This window comes from Oryctolagus cuniculus, chromosome 13, assembly GCF_964237555.1.
Source record: "Oryctolagus cuniculus chromosome 13, mOryCun1.1, whole genome shotgun sequence".
Lineage (NCBI taxonomy): Eukaryota > Metazoa > Chordata > Mammalia > Lagomorpha > Leporidae > Oryctolagus > Oryctolagus cuniculus.
This window is the reverse complement of record NC_091444.1, coordinates 36115658-36125090: the sequence shown is the minus strand read 5'-3', so window position 1 is coordinate 36125090 and position 9433 is coordinate 36115658.

The following is a 9433-nucleotide window of genomic DNA, read 5'->3' as shown; positions in this document are numbered from 1 at the left end:
TTTTGTTTTGTTTTGCTTTTAAAGGCTGAGCTGTGACGACATCTAGGTTCTGGATCCACCCCTTACTAACTAGTTGTGTAATCTTAATCAAGCCACTTTCCTATTCATGGTCTCTGAGTTCTTTACTGGTCATCCTTGGATGAAAACATCTAATGTTAGCAGGCATAAAAGTGGTTGCTGTGAGAATAAAACAATGGGCCCCAAATCACTTTAGAGATGTGCAAGTTTTGTAAGGTGATGTGATTACTAGTGTTATTCACTCAAACACCTTCTTTCTACCCTCTCCAATCTGGAGAAGGAAATATCTTGGTCGTTATTCCCATATAGACTCTAACTCTGCACTTTGTTTTGCCTCTACCCTGTGTTTCTTTATATGAAAGGCAAGAGAGCATGGTGTATAGAATAATTAATTCTGAACTGAGATGGGCAAAGATTTAAATCTTAGCTTAATCAGGACATCCACCTCTGGTTATAATGAAGCCACTATGACTGGATTAGCCTTCATACCATAGATAAATGTAAACTATACATAAGATATGAGCCATTTTTTCAGCGATTGAACAATAGATAGCACTGAATCACCATCCCTGAGAGAAGGGAAACTCATAAAATGAAGCACTTGTCTCAACTCTCTTCTTGTGGGAAATTTCTCCAAAATAGCATAGAGAACTGGAACAAAAGCTGATCACACAGATTACTCTAAGGATCAGCATTCGAGGGGCCAGTGCTGTGGCCTATCGGGTAAAGCTGCTGCCTGTGCTGCTGGCATCCCATATGGGCGTCCATTTGAGACCCAGCTGCTTCCACTTCCGATCCAGCTCTCTGCTATGGCCTGGGAAAGCAATACCAGATAGTCCAACTCCTTGGGCCCCTGCACCCACCTGGGAGACCCGGAAGAAACTCCTGGCTCCTGACTTTGGATCGGCGCAACATGGGCCATTGTGGCCATCTGGGGAGTGAACCAGCGGATGGAAGACCTCTCTCTCTGCCTCTCCTCTCTCTGTAACTCTGACTTTGAGATAAATAAGTAAATCTTTTAAAAAAATTTTTTAAATAAATAAATAAAAGGATCAGCATTTGAGCCGGTTAAATTGGCTAGGATCTGTGGGGCAGAACACAGGAGAAACAGGAGCTGTACCTCTCTTTGGGGGTTCTCCACAAGCTCTTTTTTATTTTTTAAAGAGAAAGGCAGAGTTACAGAGAGGCAAAGGCAGAGAGAGAGAGAGAGAGAGAGAGAGAGGTCTTACATCTGCTGGTTCACTCCCCAATAGGCTGCAACAGCTGGAGCTGAGCCATTCCAAAGCCAGGAGCCAAGAGCTTCCTCCGGGTCCCCCACATGGGTGCCATCTTCCACTGTTCCCCTAGGCCATAGCAGAGAACTGGATGGGAAGTGGAGCAGCCATGACTAGAATTGGTGCCCATACGGGATACTGGCACTGCAGGTGGCGGCTTTACCCACTGTGCCATAGCGACAGCCCCTCCACAAGCTCTTGCCTCTCTGTGCTTGCTGGACTGTGAGTGTACACAGAGAGACAAAAGAAGGGTTATCAGACAGTAGCTGCTACAGAGGTGTGAGCAGCACAGAGATTCTTGAGGTCTACCAGCCCAGAATGCTTTGCAGTACCAGTTTAGGTCTTGTTAACTGCCCAGATATCCTGCTGGGATGTGAAGACAGTCATAGGCTGGAGGTGACAGACTTGATCTAGAGTAAGACACATTTTATACTCACCTTATCAAATCCTAAAACCAAGTCTTGACAAGATCTGCAAGGCAGACAGAGTTAGGAGTTTGAAATCCATTGAAATAAAAAGCCTTAGACAACACTTGGCCTTCCACATACCTTTTCTAACAGAGAATGAAACAAAGCCAAAACACCTTCACTGCATCACATGTCACAGAATGATAACAAAATCCAGAGTCTCTACAATGTAGAATTTATAGCATGCAGTTTACATCAAAACCAAAACATATGGGATGAGAATTTGGGCTAGGAAATAAGATACTGCGTGGAATGTCCATATTCCATATTAGAGTACCTGGATTTGACTATTAGCTCTGCTTCTGATTTCAGCTTCCTGATAAGGTGCATTCTGAGAGACAATGGTGATGGCTCAAATAGTTGGCTCAAATAGCCAATTTTATTTAATTGAAAGAGCCACAGAGAGAAGCAGAGCCAGAGAGAGAGAGAGAGAGAGAGAGAGGTCCTCCATCCACCAGTTCACTCTCCAAATGACCACAATGGCCAGAGCTGAGCTGATTCGAAGCCAGGAGCCTCCCCGTGGTCTCCCATGTAGGTGCAGGGGCCCAAGGACTTGGGCCAACCCCAGCTGTTTTCCCAGGCCATAGCAGAGAGCCGGACTGGAAGCAAGCAGAGCAGCCTGGACTCAAACTGGCATCCATATGGAATGCCGGCACCACAGGCCAGGGCCTTAACCCACTGTGTCACAGCACCACAGCACCAGCTCTTGATGAATATATTTCAACAGTAGTAAGCAATAAAACATCTTGACAAAAGGTGGGAAAGAACTACAAGATTGATCCAAATGACATTTTAGAAATGAAGAAGTAGGACAATTGATATGAAAAATTTACTCGGAGGACTTAACAGGAAACCTGAGGTAACAGAATAATGAATTGAAGGAATGTCAATCTTAATTATCCAATCAGCAGAAAACAGCAGGGTTGGGGGAAAGCTAAAAGATAAACAGATCCTCAGGAACTTAAATTGTGCAACATGTATGTAATTATCGGAGTTGTGAAAGGAGAAGAGAGTGAGAATAGAGAGGAGGAAAAATATATGTTAAGAGATAGTCACTGAAAATACTCCCATATTTGCAAGAAGACATTAGTTAAAAATCTAAGTGTTTTGGGAATCATAAGCAAAATTAAAGCAGTGAAAGCCACACCAGGCACATCACAGTCAAACTATTGACAGCCAAAAGCTAACAGAAACATCTTTAAAGCAAGCAGGAAAACAAATTAAAATAAAAGCTATCCATTCATGAAAACATGTGGTGGAAGCTTAAATGTTTATTGCTTAGAGAAAGTAGCCAGTCTGAAGGGCTACAAAGGAGTAGTGCATGATTCCAACTATAAAATATTCCAGGAAAAGCAAAAGCAATAAAGACAGTGATAAAGATCAGTGGTTGCCAGGGAGTTGACAGGAGATGTGGAGGGATGAACACACAGGACACGAAAGGTTTCAAGGTTTCGAGCAATGAGACTGTTCTGTATGATGCTGTAATGGAGGAGCCATGACACTGCATTTGTTGAACTGTGCAACACAAAGAGAGAGCCCTAATGTAAACTGTGGAGTTCAGTTAATAATAACAATCAATATTGGCTCATCAATAGTAATAAATGTTTCACACTGTCGTGAGCGTCACTTGTTATGCAGCTCGACTACCAACTGAATGATCTTGGGCTAACTCAATTTTCCTCCTGTACAAAATGGAAATGATAATAAACTACCTTTTTGTTGTGTTATGAGGTTTTTGTAAGGATGAAAAGCCCTTTGCATAGTACCCAGGAAAAGTTCCATAAATAACAGTACGATGATGATTACGATGGTGATGATGATGGTGGTGGTGATGATGATAGAGGAGGAAAGAAAGGAGGAAGAAGAGGAGGGACAAGAAGCAGAAGCTGAAAGAGATGAAGAATTGGCCCAAGTTAAACACGCACTTCAGTAAAGCTGGCGATAGTTGCTTGTTAATGGTAGCAATTATTCATCCATTCAGTAAACATGATTCAAACCTGAGCATACGCCAAGCTCTCTGTATGATAAAAACAATAGTGAAAAAAGCAGTCACTGTCCCTGCTTTCATGAGGTTTATCACTAGTGAGGGGCTGCATTAATCCAATAATCACTTTGAGAGGAGTGGTGAGATGGAAAGGTTATGGATCTCCAAGCGCTTATAAAAAAGATCCTGATGTAGGTTGGGGAAAGGCAGGTTCCAGGCTGCAGAACAGAATGCGTGCAGGCCCCTTGGATGGCGGGGGAGACTGGTGTGCCGGAGGCAGAGCCGTGAGGCGTGGTGAGTGGTGATGAAGTGCAGTGGCTGGGCTACAGCCTCCTTGCCAGGCCTGGTGCCGAGTGCTTCACTGACAGCATCTCATGTCACCGTCTAAATGGACCATTGACTAGAACACTTGGCTTGACTCACTGTGCTTAGGAATAGACCATGATTTCCCTACAGCTAGATTTAATTAACCACGTGATTGTGGGTTTTTCTGGTCCAACATGTAAAGGATCACTCAGGGAGGAATGAGTTCACACATATGCATGTGCACACAAACACACACATGCACACAAAGTTTTGCAGAATATTTGATGATTGGACCAGATCCCTGCTATTTCAAATGAGGACATCAGCTTCATATCTGCTCTGGGTTCACAGCCAGCAATAAATGCTTCTGCCTGGTAGACAACAACCCAAACTGAATACCCTATTTCATCTTAGAAAATTTTTCCAGTGTCCTCACAGTATGATTTCATTTTTTTCCTCATGAGCAGTACAAAAAAAGTGAAGTAAATATCTCTTGCCTCATTTTGGAAAGGTATTGGAAGCACTTTGTGTGCACACGTGCACACACACACACACACCCACACACGAGTCTTGAAGTGTGGAGAAGATCATGTGGGTGAAAATAAAAATCAAGATAATATTTTTATGAGAATGCACTTCACACTGCCTGCTCCAATCAAGTTTATAGGTAATATCAGATCAAAAGAATATATATACAATTTGGGACATGCTCAAGCTGACTTGCCCCAAATGGTAGAGTTAGAAACATACCAGGGGACTCCAATTCAATCCCTTCAAGGTGGCATGTACCAATGCCATCTCACCAGTCCAAGTGATCAATTTCAGTTCACAATTGATCATAATGAAAGGACTAAGAGTCAAAGGAAGCACATAAACAAGTCTAGTACCTGCTAACACTAACTGATAGAATAAATAAAGGGGAGAGTGATCCAACATGGGAAGCGAGATACTCAGCAGACTCATAGAATGGTGGATGTCCTAAACAGCACTCTGGCCTCAGAATCAGCCCTAAAGGCATTCGGATCTGGCTGAAAAGCCCATGAGAGTATTTCAGGCATGGAAAGCCAAGACACTCTGGCAAAAAGATCTCTGTGAGTGAGATCCCAGTGGAAAGAACAGGTCTTCAAAGAAGGAGGTACCTTTCTCTGAAGGGAGGAGAGAACCTCCACTTTGACTATGACCTTGTCTAAACAAGATAAGAGTCGGAGAACTCAGAGGGCTTCCATAGCCTTGGAAACTCATGACTGGAGCATAGGGAGATTACTGATGCCATAGACAGGAGTGTCAATTTGTAAAGTCAACAACAGGAGTCACTGTGCACTTACTCCTCATGTAGGATCTCTGTCCTTAATGTGCTGTACATTGAGATTTAATGCTATAATGAGTACTCAAACAATATATTTCACTTTGTGTTACTATGGGGGTGCAAACTGTTGAAATCTTTACTTAATGCATACTAAACTGATCTTCTGTAAAAAAAAAAAAAAAGAAATTATCAATTCCCAGCTAGACTCTCACTGGGATTAAACATGACAATAGGTCTGATCTGATTTCATCATCATTTAAAAAAAATCATCTATTATTTTTCACTTTATGTTTCTGTGTGGGAGCAAACTGTTGAAATCCTTACTTAATGTATACTAAGCTGATCTTTGTATATTAAGATAATTGAAAATGAATCTTGATGTGAATGGAAGAGGAGAGGGAGTGGGAGGGGGAGGGTTGTGGGTGGGAGGGACGGTATGGGGGGGAAGCCATTGTAATCCATAAATCGTACTTTGGAAATTTATATTCATTAAATAAAAGTTAAAAAAAATAAAATAAATTAAAAAAATAAAAAAGAATATATATAGATAATATAAGATGCAAAAGAAAAGTGACCATGACAGGGCAAGCATCTAGATGGTGAGAAAGGGCTGATATCCTACTCTATTAGAAAAAGCGTTGCTGTTTTTTACTATTTGAATCTTTTAGGAGGATAAGAACATGACATAGAAAACTGCTGTAGATCTAATTCTGTTCTGAAAGGAAGAACATGATAGTGGGGAAAAGTAACCCTGCCATTTCAAATTTGCAAAGACTGACAAAGGAAATGCTACCATATGCCACATACCAACACTTGATTTTTGGAAATCAGGTTTCAAGAAGTTCACAGAAAGACAATTATGATGCTATTGGCAGGGAAACTAAAAGGGAAATCACCAGGATGTGAGACTTAACTTGGACAATGCCAAGGAATCCTGATGACGTAGAAGAAGTGCAAAGTGTTAAGAATGCTGGGGCCTGTGTTGGGGTACAGTGGATTAAGCTGGCACCTGTGATGCTGGCATCCCATATGAGCATAGTGTTCAACTCCCAGATGCTCCATTTCTGTTCCATCTCCTACTCATGCACCTGAAAAAGCAGCAAACGATGGCCCATGTGTCTGAGTCCCTGCCACCCATGTGGGTGACCTGGATGGACTTCCTGACTCCCAGCTTTGGCCTAGCCCAACCATAACTATCATTGTCTTTGAGGGAATGAACCTGCAGATGGAAGATTCTCTCTCTCTCTCTCTCTCTCTCTCTCTCTCTCTCTCTCCCTCCCTCCCTCCTTCTCTCCCCCTCTCTCTCTGTTACTCTTTCACATAAATAAATATTTTTAAGAAAAGCATGTTTAGAGTACCAACTGTGCCCTAAGGGTAGGTCATAGCATGACAGTTACCTGCCAAGGTACAGTGGCCACTGGGAGAGGTTAAGATGTATCTGGTTGGAGATGAAGCCATGGAAGCCACCCAGATTGGGGAAACTGACGTTGCTACAAGTTTTAAGGATACTATTATCTGGCATCAATAAAGAGTGCCCAAAGAGTGTAAGAAATGCTATTATTGGAGTAAATATGGTTAATAGATAGAGATGTCAGTAGGAAGAGATAGGGAGATTCCAGAAAGCAATGAGGTGGTGAGTAAGTAGAGTTTTCTGAAAGTCCCCAGACTCCTGGGCCAGGGCTACAGGCAGGGCCACTGACCTCACACAATGTTCAGGAGAATTAATTTTGGGGTCAGATAGGAGCACCTCCAGGTCTGGTGACACTAGGGTCTTATACAGTTGGAGTAGGGGTTCAAGGTAATGAAAACAATACTAAGCAATTTACACGTACAGTGGGGTTTTCAAAAAGTTCATGGAAATGCATGGTGTGAAAAACTGCATGGATTTCAGGGTTTGTTTTGTTTTGTATTGTTTTTACCTAAACAGACTATCTCTTGGGGCCAGAATTGTGGCATAGCTGGTTAGACCAGCACTTGTGAACCTGGCTTCTCCTATTGGAGTGCCAGTTCAGATCCTGCCCGGCCCCTTCTGATCAAACTTTCTGCAAAGGTGTCTGCGAAGGCTGCAGAAGGTAGCGCAAGTGCGTGAGTTCCTGTCACCATGCGGCAGACCCAGATGGAATTCCTGGCTCCTGGCTTCCACCAGGACCAGACACAGCTGTTGTGGCCATTTGGGGAGCAAACCAGCAGTTGGAAGATAACTCTCTGTGTGTCATTCTGCCTTTCAAATAAATGCATAAATTTTTTAAGAAAACTTTTAATTCCATTTTCTGTGAACTCTTTAAAGTCCCCTTATACAAACAGATCCAAAAGCTGAGTGTTTACAAATTTTTTTCAAAATAGAGGAAACTAATGTAAAAAACATAACTGAACTCCTTGACTGAACTGTAAGACCTCCATAATGCACCTGCCTAACTCCCCTGTAGAATTCTTTCTTGTTATGTGTTTTGACAGCATATTCGTTGACCTTGTTTTCACACACCAATGATTTTGTTGTATCATTTTCTTTACAAAGAGGAGAAAGATAGGTTTAGTTTTTTTTTGTAAAACTGAAAAATTTTAAATACTCTTTTATTTTTTAAGGAAGTTGTAGATTTCCAAAAATACCCTGATGATATTGTGCAGGGAGTCCCTATATGTTCCACTGCTTATGCCCCACTTACTAGCATCTTACATTAATACAGTACATTTATTACAATTAGCGAAGCAATGTTCATTTATTGTTTTCATTGAAATCTACATTCAGATTTTAGTCAGATATCTTTTTTCCTACTCCCAAATCCAACCAAAATATCACATGGCACCAGTTATTACATTTCCTTAGGTTCCTCTTGGATGTGACAGTTTTTCGGATTTTCTTTGCTTTTGAAGACCATTTTTGAAGAGTGACAAGTTCTCAGCTGCTATTTAAGAGAGTCTGTATGATGTCTTCCTCATGATTAGACTGAGGTGATGCGTTTTGGAAAGGAGAGCCCCTGAGGTCGAGTCATTTTCATCTCGTCTCATCAATGATACATATTATCAACATGACTTACTCCTGTTGATGCTGACCCTCCTCTGACATCTGGTTATCAGCTTTCTCTACTGTAAAGTTATTCTCCACCCAGCCCCCACATCCCCATCACTCATTCTAAGCTGTACTCTTTGAGAGGAAGCACCCAACACAACCTATATTTAAGCAGTAAGGAGTACTCCACCTCCTTGGAGGTAGAATATCTACATCAATTATATGGAATTTTTCATCATGAAAGATTTGTTTCTTTTTCACTACTATTGATGTGTTTAATTATTTATTTATTTAGATTACTAGGAATGTGTGACATTTGTCTTATACTTTGAGTTATAATCCAATAGTATTTTATTGATATTTGTTGCCCAAATTCTTCCCATGTCATCCACTGGAAATTATTTCAGTTGGCTCCTGTGCCCCCTTTGACCTATTCCTGTAGTTTAAAACAATACTCCCTTGTTTTCTGACAGTATAGAATACTCTAGACTTACCTTGTGAATTTCCTGTCCCAGCCCTAGAATCAGTCATTTCTCCAAGGATCTCTGGCACACTTTATTGGAGAATGATATAAAAAACCAAAACCTAGTACTGGGTATGCTCATTGCTATTACTGTGTAATTTTTTTCTAGGCCTACTCAGCTAACAAACCAAAGAAATATGGCACATCATGCTATATGCTATATAGCTAATGCCATATGTAACCATCTATATTTATATTAAGCCAGTTCATAGTAATGTCACCAGCTCCAACCCTCTATCTCATAGATCATCCAAACTTTCTCCCCTTGCTTATCCGTAGCCTTCAACTCCAACTATGAAAAACCTGGTTCCCACCATTCACCATGTGTTTAGTTAATTATTTACTGCCAGTACACATGGATAGTGTTTTCAGAATTGTTAAGTCTTACTTCCATGCATCACAACTCCATCAACTGGGACTCAATGCTTATACAGTTTGTTTTGCCTTAAGTCTTAAAGTCATTCCAAAGTTACTTATGGGTCAGCTCTTATTGTTCCATCATCCTCTTCAGTGAGGTTGTTTTATGCATCTGTTATACAGTTAGATTT